This window comes from Nerophis ophidion, linkage group LG13 (genome assembly GCF_033978795.1).
Source record: "Nerophis ophidion isolate RoL-2023_Sa linkage group LG13, RoL_Noph_v1.0, whole genome shotgun sequence".
Taxonomy (NCBI): domain Eukaryota; kingdom Metazoa; phylum Chordata; class Actinopteri; order Syngnathiformes; family Syngnathidae; genus Nerophis; species Nerophis ophidion.
In genome coordinates, this window is record NC_084623.1 from 5780256 (window position 1) to 5802755 (window position 22500).

At 40.6% G+C, this 22500-nt stretch overlaps 1 long non-coding RNA gene across 1 annotated transcript in view; it reads left to right on the forward strand.

Moving 5' to 3' along the window:
* Positions 1–22500, forward strand: part of LOC133564891 (uncharacterized) — a 26710-nt gene that overhangs the window by 2922 nt on the left and 1288 nt on the right. Inside the window, exons 2-3 of the long non-coding RNA XR_009809362.1 lie at positions 385–482; positions 1596–1705. This is a non-coding gene — a long non-coding RNA (uncharacterized LOC133564891). The remainder of the gene's footprint in view (positions 1–384; positions 483–1595; positions 1706–22500) is intronic.

Here is a 22500-nt window from a genome sequence, read left to right on the forward strand (position 1 = left end):
GTTTCCTAAAAAATGTCATTTTTGCCCTTTTGAGCTGTAATTTGACCCCCTTAAAATGCTTCAAAACGCACCAAACTGGACACACACATCAGGACTGGTGAAAATTGTGATATAATAAAAAAAGTCAAACCCCAAAACTCAAAATTGCTCTCTAGCGCCCCCTAGGAATAAAAAACAGACACAACTGCTTGTAACTTCCGCTAGGAATGTCGGAGAGACATGAAACAAAAACTTCTATGTAGGTCTCACTTAGACCTACATACAAGTTTTTGTTATTCATGGCCTATGAATGAATGAATGTGTTATACTTGTATAGCGCTTTTCTACCTTCAAGGTACTCAAAGCGCTTTGACACTATTTCCACATTCACCCATTCACACACAGATGGAGGGAGCTGCCATGCAAGGCGCTAACCAGGACCCATCTATGGTGTGGTTTGTTTTCCCGTGGTGCAAAGCGTTTGGAACGGACATGGCGTGAAGGTAAGAACATCTTTTAATTACTAACTAAAAAAAGAGTACAAATGAAAGGCACACACAGAGGAGGTAAAAAAAAACTTGGCTCTGAAAACAAAAACTCGCACAATGGCGGAACTATGAACAACCAAATCGAAAACACATACTGTGACTGAGAAAGAGCGTGGATCACCGGCATGGATAACATGGGTGTATAGCAGGTGTGTAAAGGTGATGTCACCAGGCTGACTGCCTGGCAACTACAGGCTTAAATGCTGTGGTGATTAACAGGTGCATGAGTCCAAATGAACCAGGTGCGTGACAAGACAAAACGAATCGGTAGTCATGGTGACAAAACAAACAAGAGTGCGCAAAAACAGGAACTAATGGAGTCAAAAACAGAACAGAACATATCTAAACAGACATGATCACAAAGACATGACAAAACAACACAAACAAGAAGTGATTTATATATAACAATTTTTGAAAATCTGCATACTGACAATGATGAACAGTTTGCCTTTGCATATAATGTGGACAAAGTTAAAGGCCTACTGAAATGAGATGTTCTTATTTAAACGGGGATAGCAGGTCCATTCTATGTGTCATACTTGATCATTTTTGCGATTTTACCATATTTTTGCTGAAAGGATTTAGTAGAGAACATCGACGATAAAGTTCGCAATTTTTGGTCGCTAATAAAAAAGCCTTGCCTGTACCGGAAGTAGCAGACGATGTGCGCGTGACGTCACGGGTTGTGGAGCTCCTCACATCTGAACATTGTTTACAATCATGGCCACCAGCAGCCAGAGCGATTCGGAACGAGACAGCGACGATTTCCCCATTAATTTGAGCGAGGATGAAAGATTTGTGGATGAGGAAAGTGAGAGTGAAGGACTAGAAAAAAAAACTAGACGGCAGAGCGATTCAGATGTTATTAGACACATTTACTAGGATAATTCTGGAAAATCCCTTATCTGCTTATTGTGTTACTAGTGTTTTAGTGAGGTTATATGGTCATACTTGTACAACATGAAAGTTGAAGGGGTGTGGCCGCTAGTGTCTCCAATGGAAGCCACGTTTATCGACGAGGCGAAGGTAGCCGGGCTGAGATTTTTTTCTTTCCCCTCTCCTCCACAGTGGAAGCATCCGACGGTTGGGGGCGGCCGGTGGGACGAGGCAAGAGAGTTCGCAGCTGCCTCTTTGACAGGTGCAGGAGGAACGACGCAAGCTCTCCGCTCATGTCTACGGTAAGAGCCGACTTATCACCACCATTTTCTCACCGAAACCTGCCGGTTGACATGTGGTAGGGAACCATGATCACTTGACCGCTCTGTTCCATAGTAAAGCTTCACCATCATCTTTCGGGAATGGAAACAAGGAAACACCGGCTGTGTTTGTGTTGCTAAAGGCGGCCGCAATACACCTACATCTTTCTTCTTTGACGTCTCCATTATTCATTGAACAAATTGCAAAAGATTCAGCAACACAGATGTCCAGAATACTGTGGAATTATGCGATTAAAGCAGACGACTTATAGCTGGGATCAGGCTGGAACAAAATGTCTGCTACAATCCGTGATGTCACGCGCACGCGTCATCATACGAGTCATCATACCGCGACGTTTTCAACAGGATACTTCGCGCAAAATTTAAAATTGCAATTTAGTAAACTAAAAAGGCCGTATTGGCATGTGTTGCAATGTTAATATTTCATAATTGATATATAAACTATTAGACTGCGTGGTCGGTAGTAGTGGGTTTCAAGGCTAAGGCAAAATATGGAGATATATATCATGTATCGCGAAATGGCCAAAAAATATTGAGATACCGTATTTCCTTGAATTGGGAACCATGATCGCTTGACCGCTCTGTTACATAGAAAAGCTTCACCATCATCTTTCGGGAATGTAAACAAGGAAACACCTGCTGTGTTTGTGTCGCTAAAGGCGGCCGCAATACACCGCTACCCACCTACATCTTTCTTCTTTGACGTCTCCATTATTAATTGAACAAATTGCAAAAGATTCAGCAACACATATGTCCAGAACACTGTGTAATTATGCGATTAAAGCATACGACTTATAGCTGGGATCGGGCTGGAACAAAATGTCTGCTGCAATCCGTGATGTCACGCGCATGCGTCATCATACGCGTCATCATACCGCGACGTTTTCAACAGGATACTTCGCGCAAAATTTAAAATTGCAATTTAGTAAACTAAAAAGGCCGTATTGGCATGTGTTGCAATGTTAATATTTCATCATTGATATATAAACTATCAGACTGCGTGGTCGCTAGTAGTGGGTTTCAAGGCTAAGGCAAAATATGGAGATATATATCATGTATCGCGAGATGGCCAAAAAATATTGAGATACCGTATTTCCTTGAATTGGGAACCATGATTGCTTGACCGCTCTGTTCCATAGAAAAGCTTCACCATCATCTTTCGGGAATGTAAACAATGAAACACCGGCTGTGTTTGTGTCGCTAAAGGCGGCCGCAATACACCGCTTCCCACCTACATCTTTCTTCTTTGACGTCTCCATTATTCATTGAACAAATTGCAAAAGATTCCGCAACACAGATGTCCAGAATACTGTGGAATTATGCGATTAAAGCAGACGACTTATAGCTGGGATCAGGCTGGAACAAAATGTCTGCTACAATCCGTGATGTCACGCGCATGCGTCATCGTACGAGTCATCATACCGCGACGTTTTCAACAGGATACTTCACGCAAAATTTAAAATTGCAATTTAGTAAACTAAAAAGGCCGTATTGGCATGTGTTGCAATGTTAATATTTCATCATTGATATATAATCTATCAGACTGCGTGGTCGGTAGTAGTGGCTTTCAAGGCTAAGGCAAAATATGGAGATATATATCATGTATCGCGAAATGGCCAAAAAATATTGAGATACCGTATTTCCTTGAATTGGGAACCATGATCGCTTGACCGCTCTGTTCCATAGAAATGCTTCACCATCATCTTTCGGGAATGTAAACAATGAAACACCGGCTGTGTTTGTGTTGCTAAAGGCGGCCGCAATACACCGCTACCCACCTACATCTTTCTTCTTTGACGTCTCCATTATTCATTGAACAAATTGCAAAAGATTCAGCAACACAGATGTCCAAAATACTGTGGAATTATGCGATGAAAAGAGACGACTTATAGCTGGGATCGGGCTGGAACAAAATGTCTGCTACAATCCGTGATGTCACGCGCATGCGTCATCGTACGAGTCATCATACCGCGACGTTTTCAACAGGATACTTCACGCAAAATTTAAAATTGCAATTTAGTAAACTAAAGCGGCTGTATTGGCATGTGTTGCAATGTTAATATTTCATCATTGATATATAAACTATTAGACTGCGTGGTCGGTAGTAGTGGCTTTCAAGGCTAAGGCAAAATATGGAGATATATATCATGTATCGCGAAATGGCCCAAAAATATTGAGATACCGTATTTCCTTGAATTGGGAACCATGATCGCTTGACCGCTCTGTTCCTTAGAAAAGCTTCACCATCATCTTTCGGGAATGTAAACAATGAAACACCGGCTGTGTTTGTGTCGCTAAAGGCGGCCGCAATACACCGCTTCCCACCTACATCTTTCTTCTTTGACGTCTCCATTATTCATTGAACAAATTGCAAAAGATTCCGCAACACAGATGTCCAGAATACTGTGGAATTATGCGATTAAAGCAGACGACTTATAGCTGGGATCAGGCTGGAACAAAATGTCTGCTACAATCCGTGATGTCACGCGCATGCGTCATCGTACGAGTCATCATACCGCGACGTTTTCAACAGGATACTTCACGCAAAATTTAAAATTGCAATTTAGTAAACTAACCCGGCCGTATTGGCATGTGTTGCAATGTTAATATTTCATCATTGATATATAAACTATCAGACTGCGTGGTCGCTAGTAGTGGCTTTCAAGGCTAAGGCAAAATATGGAGATATATATCATGTATCGAGAAATGGCCCAAAAATATTGAGATACCGTATTTCCTTGAATTGGGAACCATGATCGCTTGACCGCTCTGTTCCATAGAAAAGCTTCACCATCATCTTTCGGGAATGTAAACAAAGAAACACCGGCTGTGTTTGTGTTGCTAAAGGCGGCCGCAATACACCGCTTCCCACCTACATCTTTCTTCTTTGACGTCTCCATTATTCATTGAACGAATGGCAAAAGATTCAGCAACACAGATGTCCATAATACTGTGGAATTATGCGATGAAAAGAGACGACTTATAGCTGGGAACGGTGCTGGAACAAAATGACTTCACGTGCACGTGTTATCCTACTGCGATGTTTGAGCATGATACTTCCACGGGAAATTTAAAATTGCAATTTAGTAAACTAAAAAGGCCGTATTGGCATGTGTTGCAATGTTAATATTTCATCATTGATATATAAACTATCAGACTGCGTGGTCAGTAGTAGTGGGTTTAAGTAGGCCTTTAAAACATAAGGCACAGTGATACAGTGTCCAGTTTATTTCAAAAAAGTGTCGTGTGCATACCTGAAAAGCAAGTCCATAATCAAACAGTAACACATTATTTTCCCTTTTCTTTTCACATGCTTAACAACTCAAAAGGAGGGCGTTGAAACGACTAAAAGCAATAACTAGTTGAGTGGCCATCTCCTGTGGTAGTTAATGGTGCTCTCAGTCCTCACCGCTAAACGGCAAGAATGTGCGCGCTCATCTGGAGGTGGGCGGGATCCAAACTCGTCAATTCTGCTGCACCTGCAAAGTGACTCGATGCACTCGGGCCTCAAACAAAGGGTCTGCCTCACATGTCGTCAAAATCAATCAATGTTTACTTATAAAGCCCTAAATCACCAGTGTCTCAAAGGGCTGCACAAGCCACAACAACATCCTCGGCTCAGATCCCACATCAGGGCAAGGAAAAACTCAACACAATGGGATGACAACGTCGAGTGGATCTAACATAGTAGTGAGAGTCCAGTCCATAGTGGATCTAACATAGTAGTGAGAGTCCAGTCCATAATGGATCTAACATAATAGTGAGAGTTCAGTCCATAGTGGATCTAACATAGTAGTGAGAGTTCAGTCCATAGTGGATCTAACATAATAGTGAGAGTCCAGTCTATAGTGGATCTGACATAATAATGAGAGTCCAGTCTATAATGGATCTAACATAATAATAATGAGAGTCCAGTCCATAGTGGATCTAACATAATAGTGAGAATCCAGTCCATAGTGGATCCAACATAATAGTGAGAGTCCAGTCCATAGTTGATCTGACATAATAGTGAGAGTCCAGTCCATGGTGGATCTAACATAATAGTGTGAGTCCAGTCCATAGTGGATCTAACATAATAGTGTGAGAGTCCAGTCCATAGTGGGTCTGACATAAAAGTGAGAGCCCAGTCCACAGTAGATCTAACATAAAAATGAGAGTCCAGTCCATAGTGGATCTGACATAATAATGAGAGTCCATTCCATAGTGACCTAACATAATGGTGAGAGTCCAGTCCATAGTGGGTCTAACATAATAGTGAGAGTCCAGTCCATAGTGGATCTAATATAATAGTGAGAGTCCAGTCCATAGTGGATCTAACATAATAGTGAGAGTCCAGTCCATAGTGGATCTGACATAATAGTGAAAGTCCAGTCCATAGTGGATCTAACACAATAGTGAGAGTCCAGTCCATAGTGGATCTAACATAATAGTGAAAGTCCAGTCCATAGTGGATCTAACATAATAGTGAGAGTCCAGTCCATAGTGGATCTAACGTAATAGTGAGAGTCCAGTCCATAGTGGATCTAACATAATAGTGAGAGAGTCCAGTCCATAGTGGATCTAACATAATAGTTAGAGAGTCCAGTCCATAGTGGATCTGACATAATAGTGAGAGTCCAGTCCATAGTGGATCTGACATAATAGTGAGAGTCCAGTCCATAGTGGATCTAACATAATAGTGAGAGTCCAGTCCATAGTGGATCTAACATAATAGTGTGTGAGTCCAGTCCGTTGTGGATCTAACATAATAGTGAGAGTCCAGTCCATAGTGGATCTAACATAATAGTGAGAGTCCAGTCCATAGTGGATCTAACATAATAGTGAAAGTCCAGTCCATAGTGGATCTAACGTAATAGTGAGAGTCCAGTCCATAGTGGATCTAACATAATAGTGAGAGAGTCCAGTCCATAGTGTATCTAACATAATAGTTAGAGAGTCTAGTCCATAGTGGATCTAACATAATAGTGAGAGTCCAGTCCATTATGGATCTAACATAATAGTGTGTGAGTCCAGTCCATAGTGGATCTAACATAATAGTGAGAGTCCAGTCCATAGTGGATCTAACATAATAGTGAAAGTCCAGTCCATAGTGGATCTAACATAATAGTGAAAGTCCAGTCCATAGTGGATCTAACATAATAGTGAGAGTCCAGTCCATAGTGGATCTAACGTAATAGTGAGAGTCCAGTCCATAGTGGATCTAACATAATAGTGTGAGAGTCCAGTCCATTGTGGATCTAACATAATAGTGACAGTCCAGTCCATAGTGAATCTAACATAATATTGAGAGTCTAGTCCATAGTGGATCTAACATAATAGTGAGAGCCTAGTCCATAGTGGATCTAACATTATAGTGAGAGTCCAGTCCATAGTGGATCTAACATAATAGTGTGAGAGACCAGTCCATAGTGGATCTAACATAATAGTGTGAGAGTCCAGTCCATAGTGGATCTAACATAATAGTGTGAGAGACCAGTCCATAGTGGATCTAACATAATAGTGTGAGAGTCCAGTCCATAGTGGATCTAACATAATAGTGAGAGTCCAGTCCATAGTGGATCTAACATAATAGTGTGAGAGTCCAGTCCATAGTGGATCTAACATAATAGTGAGAGTCTAATCCATAGTGGATCCAACATAATAGTGTGAGTCCAGTCCATAGTGGATCTAACATAATAATAATGAGGGTCCAGTCCATAGTGGATCTAACATAATAGTGAGAGTCCAGTCCATAGTGGATCTAACATAATAGTGTGAGAGTCCAGTCCATAGTGGATCTAACATAATAGTGAGAGTCTAATCCATAGTGGATCCAACATAATAGTGTGAGTCCAGTCCATAGTGGATCTAACATAATAATAATGAGGGTCCAGTCCATAGTGGATCTAACATAATAGTGAGAGTCCAGTCCATAGTGGATCCAACATAATAGTGTGTGAATCCAGTCCATAGTGAATCTAACATAATAGTGAGAGTCCAGTCCATAGTGGATCCAACATAATAGTGTGTGAATCCAGTCCATAGTGAATCTAACATAATAGTGAGAGTCCAGTCCATAGTGGATCCAACATAATAGTGTGTGAGTCCAGTCCATAGTGAATCTAACATAATAGTGAGAGTCCAGTCCATAGTGGATCCAGAATAATAGTGAGAGTCCAGTCCATAGTGGATCCAACATAATAGTGTGTGAATCCAGTCCATAGTGAATCTAACATAATAGTGTGTGAGTCCAGTCCATAGTGAATCTAACATAATAGTGAGAGTCCAGTCCATAGTGGATCCAACATAATAGTGTGTGAATCCAGTCCATAGTGGATCCAACATAATAGTGTGTGAGTCCAGTCCATAGTGAATCTAACATAATAGTGAGAGTCCAGTCCATAGTGGATCCAGAATAATAGTGAGAGTCCAGTCCATAGTGGATCCAACATAATAGTGTGTGAATCCAGTCCATAGTGAATCTAACATAATAGTGTGTGAGTCCAGTCCATAGTGAATCTAACATAATAGTGAGAGTCCAGTCCATAGTGGGGCCAGCAGGAGATCATCTTGAGTTGAGACAGGTCAGCAGCACAGAGACGTCCCTAACTGATGTACAGATGAGCGGTCCACCTTGGGTACCAACTTTGAACAGCTTGCGATTAATCTGTGGTCACCGAATCTGTGCCCCCCAGAGCAGAAAAGAAAACGGCAGATCAACTGGTCTAAAAAGGGGGTGTATTTAAAAGCTAGAGTACACAAATCTGTTTTAAGATGGGACTTAAATGCTTCTACTGAGGTAGCATCTCGAACTGTTACCGGGAGGCCATTCCAGAGGACTGGAGCCCCAATAGAAAACGCTCTATAGCACGCAGACTTTTTTTGGGCTCTGGGATTCACTATTAAGCCAAAAATCAGTACAGACCCTTTAAAAAAAATTGAATATCATGGAAAAGTGTATTTAAATGGTAAATGGGTTATACTTGTATAGCGCTTTTTTACCTTCGAGGTACTCAATAGTCTATGGAAGTTTAACGTTTTGTATGGAATTTGCAAGGCTTGTCCCTGACAGTTTGGCCATGTTTTAGTTTTTCCTCTGCGTTTGTCTTTGTTTCCTGTCAGTGCTCTTATTTTGTCCGTTTCCTGTTTGTCTCCCTGACTGCTGTGTCTCTCCTGCTGTGGCTGATTGGCACATGGCCACACCTGGTGTCAATCAGCCAGGTACTATTTAAAGCTGCCTTCCCCTCCAGGCAGGGCTGGATTATTGGCACCACTACTTGTCAATGTCATTAATACTTATCGTAGCTGTGTCTACTTCTGTTCACTCTGCTCATGTCATAGTTCCTTCGCGGCATAGCTCGGTTGGTAGAGCGGCCGTGCCAGCAACTTGAGGGTTGCAGGTTCGATTCCCGCTTCTGCCATCCTAGTCACTGCCGTTGTGTCCTTGGGCAAGACACTTTACCCGCCTGCTCCCAGTGCCACCCACACTGATTTAAATGCAACTTAGATATTGGGTTTCACTATGTAAAGCGCTTTGAGTCACTAGAGAAAAGCGCTATATAAATATAATTCACTTCACTTCGAGTCACAGTAAGTGTTTTTTTCCTAGTCCACAGTTAGCCTTTGTGCTAGTTTTTGTTCATAGCCAAGTTTGTTCTCCGCCTTGTGCGCGCCTTTTGTTTGTACCCTTTTGTTTGTTCTTGTTTTAGTGTTAAATTAAATCATTTTTACCTGCACGATGCCTGCCACCTTCTCTGCATCTTGGGGTTTGTCAACAACAACTAAACCTGACAGAATTATGTAAATATATACACTTTTACATGATATTCTAATTTTTTGGAAAGGTTTTGTAGATAAAACTAATACCAGTGGCGCACATGTAGAGATGAACATTTTAACTTGTGTTTTTTTTTGTTAAGTAAATCGTGCATGTGTCGTAGAGACACGACAGTAATTGGCTAATCCGAAGGAGGACTGCGTGGAAGTCCACACCACTGCAGAGTTGCATGATTAGATTGTTTAATGATTTGGAAAAATAGGAAAGAATACATTAGAGCCGCAGCGACTGTGCGATGGAACGAGGCGCAGGCGTTACAGAGCACGAGAGCAAAGACACAACATGGGAATCATCCTGATGAGAGAAAATCAAGTAAGATCAATTTAAAAAAAAAAGACCCTTTCAACAGATTCTGTAATGTCAGTGCTTCTCAAATAAGGAGAAAATATTTTGCACTCGTGAATGTAAATAGTATAATTCTTGTAACTGTACCTCTGCATAACACTCTATGTTTATTAACATCAAAGGAAACAACACACCGGACTTACATCAAGGTATATACAGTATAGGTATATATGTATATAAAGGTATATACAGTATAGGTATATATGTATATAAAGGTATATACAGTATAGGTATATATGTATATAGGTATATATGTATATAGGTATATATGTATATATGTATATAGGTATATATGTATATAAAGGTATAAACGGTATAGGTCTGTATGTATATAAAGGTGTATACAGTATAGGTATATATGTATATAGGTATATATGTATATAGGTATATATGTATATATGTATATGTATATAGGTATATATGAATATAAAGGTATATACAGTATAGGTATATATGTATATAGGTATATATGTATATAAAGGTATATACAGTATAGGTATATATGTATGTAGGTATATATGTATAGAAAGGTATATACAGTATAGGTCTATATGTATATAAAGGTGTATACAGTATAGGTATATATGTATATAGGTATATATGTATATAAAGGTATATACAGTATAGGTATATATGTATATAGGTATATATGTATATGGGTATATATGTATATAGGTATATATGTATATAAAGGTATATACAGTATAGGTATATATGTATATAGGTATATATGTATATGGGTATATATGTATATAGGTATATATGTATATAAAGGTATATACAGTATAGGTCTATATGTATATAAAGGTGTATACAGTATAGGTATATATGAATATAAAGATATATACAGTATAGGTATGTATGTATATAGGTATATATGTATATAAAGGTATATTCAGCATAGGTATATATGTATATAGGTATATATGTATATAGGTATATATGAATATAAAGGTATATACAGTATAGGTATATATGTATATAAAGGTATATACATTATAGGTATATATGTATATAGGTATATATGTATATAGGTATATATGTATATAAATGTATATACAGTATAGGTATGTATGTACATAGGTATATATGTATATAAAGGTATATACAGTATAGGTATATATGTAGGGCTTCACGGTGGCAGAGGGGTTAGTGCGTCTGCCTCACAATACGAAGTTCCTGTAGTCCTGGGTTCAAATCCAGGCTCGGGATCTTTCTGTGTGGAGTTTGCATGTTCTCCCCGTGAATGCGTGGGTTCCCTCCGGGTACTCCGGCTTCCTCCCACTTCCAAAGACATGCACCTGGGGATAGGTTGATTGGCAACACTAAATTAGCCCTAGTGTGTGAATGTGAGTGTGAATGTTGTCTGTCTATCTGTGTTGGCCCTGCGATGAGGTGGCGACTTGTCCAGGGTGTACCCTGCCTTCCGCCCGATTGTAGCTGAGATAGGCGCCAGCGCCCCCCGCGACCCCGAAAGGGAATAAGCGGTAGAAAATGGATGGATGGATGGTATATATGTATATAGGTATATATGTATATAAAGGTATTTACAGTATAGGTATATATGTATATAGGTATATAGGTATATATGTATATAAAGGTATATACAGTACAGGTCTATATGTATATAAAGGTGTATACAGTATAGGTATATATGTATATAGCTATGTATGTATATAAAGGTATATACAGTATAGGTATATATGTACATAGGTATATATGTATATAAAGGTATTTACAGTATAGGTATATATGTATATAGGTATATATGTATATAGGTATATATGTGTATAAAGGTATATACAGTATAGGTCTATATGTATATAAAGGTATACACAGTATAGGTATATACTGTATGTACATAAAGGTATATATGTATATAGATATATAAAGGTATATACAGTATAGGTATATATACAATATGTATTATATACATGATATGGGCTGGTGCAAATATGATACATGATCTGTAAAAATGATATGGACTGGTTAAAATATAATTAGACATGTTATGTAAACATCACATGGAGTGGTGCAAATATAATGATACATGAAATGATATGGATTGATACTAATATGATGATATATATAATACATGGCAAGTAATGATATGGATTGATACTAATATGATGATATATATAATACATGGCAGGTAATGATATGGATTGATACTAATATGATGATATACTGTATATGATACATGGCAAGTAATGATATGGATTGATACTAATATGATGATATATATAATACATGGCAAGTAATGATATGGATTGATACTAATATGATGATATATATGGTACATGACAGGTAATGATATGGATTGATACTAGTATGATGATATATATGATACATGGCAAGTAATGATATGGATTGATACTAATATGATGATATATATAATACATGGCAAGTAATGATATGGATTGATACTAATATGATGATATATATGATACAGGGCAGGTAATGATATTGATTGATACTAATATGATGATATATATAATACATGGCAATAATGATATGGATTGATACTAATATGATGATATATATGATACATGGCAAGTAATGATATGGATTGATACTAATATGATGATACATATGATACATGGCAAGTAATGATATGGATTGATACTAATATGATGATATATATGATACAGGGCAGGTAATGATATTGATTGATACTAATATGATGATATATATAATACATGGCAATAATGATATGGATTGATACTAATATGATGATATATATGATACATGGCAATAATGATATGGATTGATACTAATATGATGATATATATGATACATGGCAAGTAATGATATGGATTGATACTAATATGATGATATATATAATACATGGCAAGTAATGGTATGGATTGATACTAATATGATGATATATATGATACATGACAGGTAATGATATGGGCTGGTAAAAAAGTAATTATACATGATGCATCATGATATGTAAACAGGGTATTTAAGTGGTGCAGATATTATGGTCGATGTATGAGATGTAAAAGTTGTACTTTTTCTCCATTTCAGCCAACTTATCAAAGTGCTTGCAGAAAGTATTTTCATTTTCCCAGCTATTCAGTTTTCATCCTTGAAATATTTTGATGTCATGGTTTTTTTTTTAGTTTTTTGTATGTCTGTCAGCCTTTCACACCCACGCCAAAAGTGATTCAGTGCTCAGAAATCAATGTCCTTGTTCCGCACAATCCCCAGACTTGACAGCCTAACAGGTGTGGCGTCCCGTGTGCAATTATTATTACATGCTTCACCTGCGCCGGGAAAATGAACACAATTGTTGGTTTTTGTTGGTTTTTTCGTACATCAGTTTTTGATGCGGAGCCAAGTCAGATGTTTTAAAAAGTGCACATGAATTAATTATAAGTTAATGTAATTTTTGCATCAGGAAGATGGTGAAGAAGAAGATGGGTGTGGCCAAAACAGGCGAAGGGATCGTGGATAAATTAGCGCTCATTTTGTTTTAAAAAGATAGTCGCTACAATGATACGTAAAACTTCAGAAGAGGTGACTTCCATTACCTTCCATTAAATATAATTTGTGGGATTTACAACAAAATGTTTTCATAGAGTAGCCTGCTTACAGCCAGATTAGAGAGTCATGTGTAAACATAATTGTACAGTCCTTTACACTGAAACATGCCAGCATATCAGAACTTTGACTGGAGTTTGTGAAGTGAATTATATTTCTATAGCACTGTTTCTCTAGTGACTCAAAGCAGTTTTTCATAGTGAAACCCAATATCTAAGTTACTGCGAAGAGGTGGCAACTTGTCAAGGGTGTACCGCGCCTTCCGCCCGAATGCAGCTGTGATAAGCTCCAGCTACCCCCGCGACCCTGAACGGGACAAGCGGTAGGAAATGGATGGATGGATGAATTGACTTCCATTACCTCCAATGTAAATATAATTTGTGGAACTTACAACAAAATGTTTTCATAGAGTAGCCTGCTTACAGCCAGATTAGAGAGTCATGTGTAAAAATAATTTTACAGTACTTTCCATTGAAACATGCCAGCATATCAGTACTTTGACTCGAGTTTGTGAAGTGAATTATATTTATATAGCACTGTTTCTCTAGTGACTCAAAGCGCTTTTACATAGTGAAACCCAATATCTAAGTTACTGCGAAGAGGTGGCAACTTGTCAAGTGTGTACCGCGCCTTCCGCCCGAATGCAGCTGAGATAAGCTCCAGCGACCCCCGCGACCCTGAACTTGACAAGCGGTAGGAAATGGATGGACGGATGGACTTCCATTACCTCCAAAGTAAATATAATTTGTGGAATTTACAACAAAATGTTTTCATAGAGTAGCCTGCTTACAGCCAGATTAGAGAGTCATGTGTAAAAGTAATTTTACAGTCCTTTCCATTGAAACATGCCAGCATATCAGAACTTTGACTCGAGTTTGTGAAGTGAATTATATTTATATAGCACTGTTTCTCTAGTGACTCAAAGCGCTTTTACATAGTGAAACCCAATATCTAAGTTACTGCGATGAGATGGCGACTTGTCCAGGGTGTACGCCGTCTTCTGCCCGAATGACCCCACGCGACCCTGAAAGGGACAAGCGGTAGAAAATGGATGGATGGATGCATTTAAACCAGTGTGGGTGATACTGGTGGTTAAAGTGTCTTGCCCAACGACACAACGGCAGTGACTTGGATGGCTGATGCGGGAATCGAACCTAGAATCCTCAAGTCACTGGCACGGCCACTCTACCAACCAAGCTATACCGCCCCCAGTTTGATTACTCAATTTATTATTACAACTCAGGAGCACAAATTGTGTGAGCAGCCACATGACACAAAGTAATGGCCAGGGCACATTCCAACGCGCCCTCATCTTTGCGCTCTGCTTGCCGCGCCTCGGGACGTGCCCACGGCCGCGTCACGCCCACATACTGGCAAGGCTGTGGGTGATCAGTAATCAGCGCACCTGGACCTGATGAGAGGGAGCTGTATAAAGGACCAGTGGACCCAAGGATCCAGGCGGGAACTTAATTTCTCAATGGTGTACCGAAAGCCTACGCTAGCTAGCTTGATGCTCTCCGTTTTCCCTCTGCATCTTCCCTCCATGCCTAACTTCCTTGTTTGTCCTCCCTCAGTGCCCACAAGTAGACCAGTAGTCCCTGAGTTGGCCCTTTGCCCCTTCCTTTGATTTATATGTATATATATATATATATATATATATATATATATATATATATATATATATATATATATATATATATAATATATAATATAAATGTAATACATTACTGAACTTTTCCGCTACCTGGTGTCTCAGCCGTCATCTCCCTCTGTTAAACCATAACAGGAAGTTCATATTCATCTTGGAGAAAGCAAACCACCAAGTTTAAGTAAAGAGTGGTATTTCGGTATAGCTCAGTTGGTAGAGCGGCCGTGCCAGCAACTTGAGAGTTTAGGTTCCATCCCCGCTTCCGCCATTCTAGTCAATGCTGTTGTGTCCTTGTGCAAGACGCTTTACCCACCTGCTCCCAGTGTCACCCACACTGGTTTAAATGTAACTTAGATATTGGATTTCAGTATGTAAAGCGCTATATAAATATAATTCACTTCACTTCACACTTCAATTTCAGTTTGAGCACATAATAAAATAAGGCCCCTTAGTTTGATATTCGCAGGTGGATTGGATCACTTCTTGTAGGAAAAAGGCCCGAATCGAGACTTAGAAATGCAAAGGTGATAGCCTTATCCTTGAGAAGAGACGACCTCTGCTTTAAGTTATGACTTAAAGCAGTTGTTTTCCAGACACTTAGACACAAACATCTCCTTTTATGGTCAGGATGTGCTCTCCTGACTTAGCACACACACTCAGAGACGGGAAGGAGGAATGTAAAACTGATGGTTTGGCTTCTCCAAGTTAGGAGTGCCTCAACCTCCTCCAGGAACTGCAGTCCTGTATAAGGACATTCGCTTGTAAAAAAAAAAAGCAACTTTTCTCTGACGTCTCTTTTTGACCCAGCCGCACTGCTGCGTCATCCTTTCGTCGGGGTGAGGATGACAAGACCAGAAATGCACATCACTGTCAAGTCAAACTAATCCTTCTCTGACTGAAATGGTGTGTTTGTCAGTTTTCATGACCTCCAGCAGTAAAAACACATTCAAACGTTGCACACGGGTGACGACATCAATCATTCAGAAGCCCAGCTTGTGATCCAAACGTAAACTAAAGGTCAGCCCTGCCCCCGCTTTCCCATCAAACATCCAATAGACACGAGTGGAATCTGCTTAGAAGCATGCTTTAATAGAAAATATTCCAACGAGTCAAATGTCAGCGATGCGAATGTCTGTATCGTCCCTTTTTGAACATTTGATACTTACAATACCAGCAGTGGTTGCACTTTAGCAGCTCTTTATTGCAGGAGAGCAACTCGCTCAATCAACTGAAAGGAAATACAGTTGGAAATGCTGATTATCGGTCCTGCTAGACACCGACCTCTATTTAATAATACAACTTTAACATTTGACAACCAAATAATAAAACAAGGTGACTCGGTAAAAAATCTGGGTATTATCTTCGACCCAACTCTCTCCTTTGAGTCACACATTAAAAGCGTTACTAAAACGGCCTTCTTTCATCTCCGTAATATCGCTAAAATTCGCTCCATTTTGTCCACTAAAGACGCCGAGATCATTATCCATGCGTTTGTTACGTCTCGTCTCGATTACTGTAACGTATTATTTTCGGGTCTCCCCATGTCTAGCATTAAAAGATTACAGTTGGTACAAAATGCGGCTGCTAGACTTTTGACAAGAACAAGAAAGTTTGATCATATTACGCCTGTACTGTATATACCTTTATATACATATATACATACATATATACCTATACTGTATATACCTTTATATACATATATACACACATATATACCTGTACTGTATATACCTTTATATACATATATACATACATATATACCTGTACTGTATATACCTTTATATACATACATATATACCTATACTGTATATACCTTTATATACATATATACATACATATATACCTATACTGTATATACCTTTATATACATATATACATACATATATACCTATACTGTATATACCTTTATATACATATATACATACATATATACCTGTACTGTATATACCTTTATATACATATATACATACATATATACCTGTACTGTATATACCTTTATATACATACATATATACCTATACTGTATATACCTTTATATACATATATACATACATATATACCTATACTGTATATACCTTTATATACATATATACATACATATATACCTATACTGTATATACCTTTATATACATATATACATACATATATACCTATACTGTATATACCTTTATATACATATATACATACATATATACCTATACTGGCTCACCTGCACTGGCTTCCTGTGCACTTAAGATGTGACTTTAAGGTTTTACTACTTACGTATAAAATACTACACGGTCTAGCTCCATCCTATCTTGCCGATTGTATTGTACCATATGTCCCGGCAAGAAATCTGCGTTCAAAAGACTCCGGCTTATTAGTGATTCCTAGAGCCCAAAAAAAGTCTGCGGGCTATAGAGCGTTTTCCGTTCGGGCTCCAGTACTCTGGAATGCCCTCCCGGTAACAGTTCGAGATGCTACCTCAGTAGAAGCATTTAAGTCTCACCTTAAAACTCATCTGTATACTCTAGCCTTTAAATAGACCTCCTTTTTAGACCAGTTGATCTGCCGCTTCTTTTCTTTCTCCTATGTCCCCCCTCCCTTGTGGAGGGGGTCCGGTCCGATGACCATGGATGAAGTACTGGCTGTCCAGAGTCGAGACCCAGGATGGACCGCTCGCCTGTGTATCGGCTGGGGACATCTCTACGCTGCTGATCCACCTCCGCTTGAGATGGTTTCCTGTGGACGGGACTCTCGCTGCTGTCTTGGATCCGCTTGAACTGAACTCTCGCGGCTGTGTTGGAGCCACTATGGATTGAACTTTCACAGTATCATGTTAGACCCGCTCCACATCCATTGCTTTCGGTCCCCTAGAGGGGGGGGGTTGCCCACATCTGAGGTCCTCTCCAAGGTTTCTCATAGTCAGCATTGTCACTGGCGTCCCACTGGATGTGAATTCTCCCTGCCCACTGGGTGTGAGTTTTCCTTGCCCTTTTGTGGGTTCTTCCGAGGATGTTGTAGTCGTAATGATTTGTGCAGTCCTTTGAGACATTTGTGATTTGGGGCTATATAAATAAACATTGATTGATTGATTGACAGTTGAAAAAAATTAATAGGGTGTATCCTCCAGGCCTCAGGTGTCGAACTCAAGGCTCGAGGGCCAAATTTGGCCCCCGACGTCATTTCAAATTGGCCTGCAAAAGCCTGGAAAAGATATCAAATAATCCATCAAAGGGTTGCAAAATCCTGTATTCTACAACACAAATACAACATTGAAACAACATGCTTTTTGACGACAATTATTCAATGGTCGGTTCTGACGTCGAGTTGACCTTTGAAATTTGGGTCATGTATCCAATCAGTATTGTACAACACTATATATATATATATATATATATATATATATATATATATATATATATATATATATATATATATATATATATATAAATATCCATCCATCCATCCATCTTCTTCCGCTTATCCGAGGTCGGGTCGCGGGGGCAGCAGCCTAAGCAGGGAACTCCAGACTTCCCTCTCCCCAGCCACTTCGTCTAGCTCTTTCCGGGGGATCCCGAGGTGTTCCCAGGCCAGCCGGGAGACATAGTCTTCCCAACGTGTCCTGGGTCTTCCCCGTGGCCTCCTACCGGTTGGACGTGCCCTAAACACCTCCCTAGGGAGGCGTTCGGGTGGCATCCTGACCAGATGCCCGAACCACCTCATCTGGCTCCTCTCGATGTGAAGGAGCAGCGGCTTTACTTTGAGTTCCTCCCGGATGGCAGAGCTTCTCACCCTATCTCTAAGGGAGAGACCTGGAAACTCATTTGGGCCGCTTGTACCCGTGATCTTATCCTTTCGGTCATGACCCAAAGCTCATGACCATAGGTGAGGATGGGAACGTAGATCGACCGGTAAATTGAGAGCTTTGCCTTCCGGCTCAGCTCCTTCTTCACCACAACGGATCGGTACAACGTCCGCATTACTGAAGACGCCGCACCGATCCGCCTGTCGATCTCACGATCCACTCTTCCCCCACTCGTGAACAAGACTCCTAGGTACTTGAACTCCTCCACTTGGGGCAGGGTCTCCTCCCCCAACCCGGAGATGGCATTCCACCCTTTTCCGGGAGAGAACCATGGACTCGGACTTGGAGGTGCTGATTCTCATTCCGGTCGCTTCACACTCGGCTGCGAACCGATCCAGCGAGAGCTGAAGATCCCGGTCAGATGAAGCCATCAGGACCACATCGTCTGCAAAAAGCAGAGACCTAATCTTGCGGTCACCAAACCGGAACCCCTCAACGCCTTGACTGCGCCTAGAAATTCTGTCCATAAAAGTTATGAACAGAATCGGTGACAAAGGACAGCCTTGGCGGAGTCCAACCCTCACTGGAAACGTGTCCGACTTACTGCCAGCAATGCGGACCAAGCTCTGGCACTGATCATACAGGGAGTGGACCGCCACAATAAGACAGTCCGATACCCCATACTCTCTGAGCACTCCCCACAGGACTTCCCGAGGGACACGGTCGAATGCCTTCTCCAAGTCCAAGTCCAAATATAAATATATATATATATATATATATATATTGGAGGGGGAAACACCAGACGACTGCTAACCAGGACGGGATGTGTTGCCTTGGAAACGCAAGCCAAAAAGGGTAAATCAAAGGAGACGCCCCTCCATTCTTGATCTGAACGGGTGAAGGACTCGATGGAAGCATGAAGTCTGGCAAATGTAAAATCCACAGCCGCTCTGTAATTCTTTATTAGACATTAACCAACAAGCTGGGAAGGACGATCCTGGGGATTCCACCATCATGTTTCCTCCTCCAGTGCGATAGAAAAGAAAAAGTAGCGGTGTCGAGTTCTTCATAACTGAGAGGCGAGGCACCGTGCTATTTTCTGTAATTGCACTGAGACAATATCGCAGAACACGCCTTGACTGACACAATGTTTTGAATGGAGTGAACGACCTTAGGTGGTAATTAGCATCTAGCAAGCGAAACAAAGCTGCTTTTGTGGACGTGTTCAAGCCCAGAGTATTCAGACCGAACAACAATGGGGTTTCTCTAACACCAGTGATGATAGCTTTGATGCTGCGCCATGACAGAAAGGCGTTCCACAGCCTCCGCCAGCGACAGGTTGAGTTGCTGGAGGTTGGGGTCCGGGACTTCGGACCAACGGGTGTCTCAAAATGACGGTATATGTGTCAAAACCGGTACTCAATCAATCAATCAATCAATCAATCAATCATTGTTTACTTATACAGTCCGAGTGTCTCTAAAGCAGGGGTGTCAAACTCAAATACAGATTGGGCCAAAATTTTAAACGGAACAAAGCCGCGGGCCGAACAAATTAACCTTTTAAATGTTATGCCTTTTTTTCTATTTGCAATCTTCTGAGGTAAATATCAATTTTTTTCCCACAGGCTAATAATACATTTGAAAATAAAATAACAATAATGAATGAACCAAACATTCAAGCCTTGAAGAAAATGCATGAATAAAATGTTAATTATTGGTCAGTTTGCTGGAAGTTTCCCGGAAGAGTTAGTGCTGCAAGGGTTTCTGGGTATTTGTTCTGTTGTGTTACGGTGCGGATGTTCACCCGAAATGTGTTTGTCATTCTTGTTTGGTGTGGGTTCACAGTGTGGCGCATATTTGTAACAGTGTTAAAGTTGTTTATACGGCCACCCTCAGTGTGACCTGTATGGCTGTTGACCAGGTATGCTTTGCATTCACTTGTGCGTGTGTGTAAAAGCCACAAATATTATGTGACACGCTGTTAGTACGGAGAAAAAGCGGACGTGACGACAGGTTGTAGAGAACGCTGAAGGCAGTGCCTTAAATGCACGCCCCCAATATAGTTGTCCAGGTGGAAATCGGTAGAAATTCGGGAGAATGGTTGCCCCGGGAGATTTTCGGGAGGGGGACTGAACTTCGGGAGTCTACCGGGAAAATTAGGAGGGTTGGCAAGTATGAGTATTAGCGGTGAACGTGGTGTTACAGCGGCACCGACGTTCTCTAACACCGGCGGGCCAGCTCGAATGCTAAATTGATATTGTTTCAAGGGCCAAATTAAATTACACGGCGGGCCAGATTTGGCCCGCGGGCCAGAGTTTGACACCCATGCTCTAAAGCAGGGGTGCCCACACTTTTTCTGCAGGCGAGCTACTTTCCAATTGACCAACTCGAGGGGATCTACCTCATTTATATGTATCATTTATATTTATTTATTTATGAAAGAGACATTTTTGTAAACAAGTTAAATGTGTTTAATGATAATACAAGCATGTGTAACACATATAGATGTCTTTCTTTCACAAAGACAAGAATATAAGTTGGTGTATTACCTGATTCTGATGACTTGCATTGATTGGAATCAGACAGTAATGATGATGACGCCCACATTTTCAAATGGAGGAGAAAAAAAGGTGTCCTTTCTGTACAATACCACATGAAAGTGGTTGGTTTTTGGCATCTAATTCATCCAGCTTCCATACACTTTACAAGAAAAACATTGGCGGCAAATTCCGTAGCTTGCTTGATTGACATTCACGGCACCCGAGGGTCTTGTGAGATGACGCTGGCTGCTGCCAGTTCATTATTATGAAAAAATGACAGAGAGGAAGGCGAGAAACACTTTTTATTTCAACAGACTTTCGCGCCGTCCCTTCCGTCAAAACTCTAAAGGCCGACTGCACATTTCCTATCTTCACAATAAAAGCCCTGCTTCATGCTGCCTGCGCTAACAAAATAAGAGTCTCGGAAAGCTGGCGTGCACAAGTGATGTGCACGCCAGCTTTCTGAGGGATCGCTTGTGCACGCCAGTTTTCCGAGACTCTATTTAGTTAGCGCAGGCAGCATGAAGCAGGGCTTTTATTGTGAAGATAGGAAATGTGCAGTCGGCCTTTAGAGTTTTGACGGAAGGTACGGCGCGAGAGTCTGTTGAAAGTGTTTCTCGCCTTCCTCTCGGTCATATTTTCATAATAATGATCTTGCAGCAGCCAGCGTCATCTCACAAGACCCTCCGGTACCGTGAATGTCATTTAAGTGACGTCTTGGTGAAGATTGATGATCACTCATTTTTAGGTGTATTTTTTTTAAAAGCCTGGCTGGAGATCGACTGACACACCCCCCGCGGTCGACTGGTAGCTCGCGATCAACGTAATGGGCACCCCTGCTCTAAAGGGTTGCACAGGCCACAACGACATCCTTGGCTCAGATCCCACATCAGGGCAAGGAAAAACTCAACCCAATGGGACAATGCGAAACCTTGGAGGGGACACCAGCGCATGGTGCGTGCTGCGGAGAAGGTGAGTCCTTCCAGGACCTGTTCTCCTTCAGGACCAGGAGGCGTGTGGGTCAGTGTTAGAGTAATTATGTGTATATCATCACACAACTCTAATGCTTAA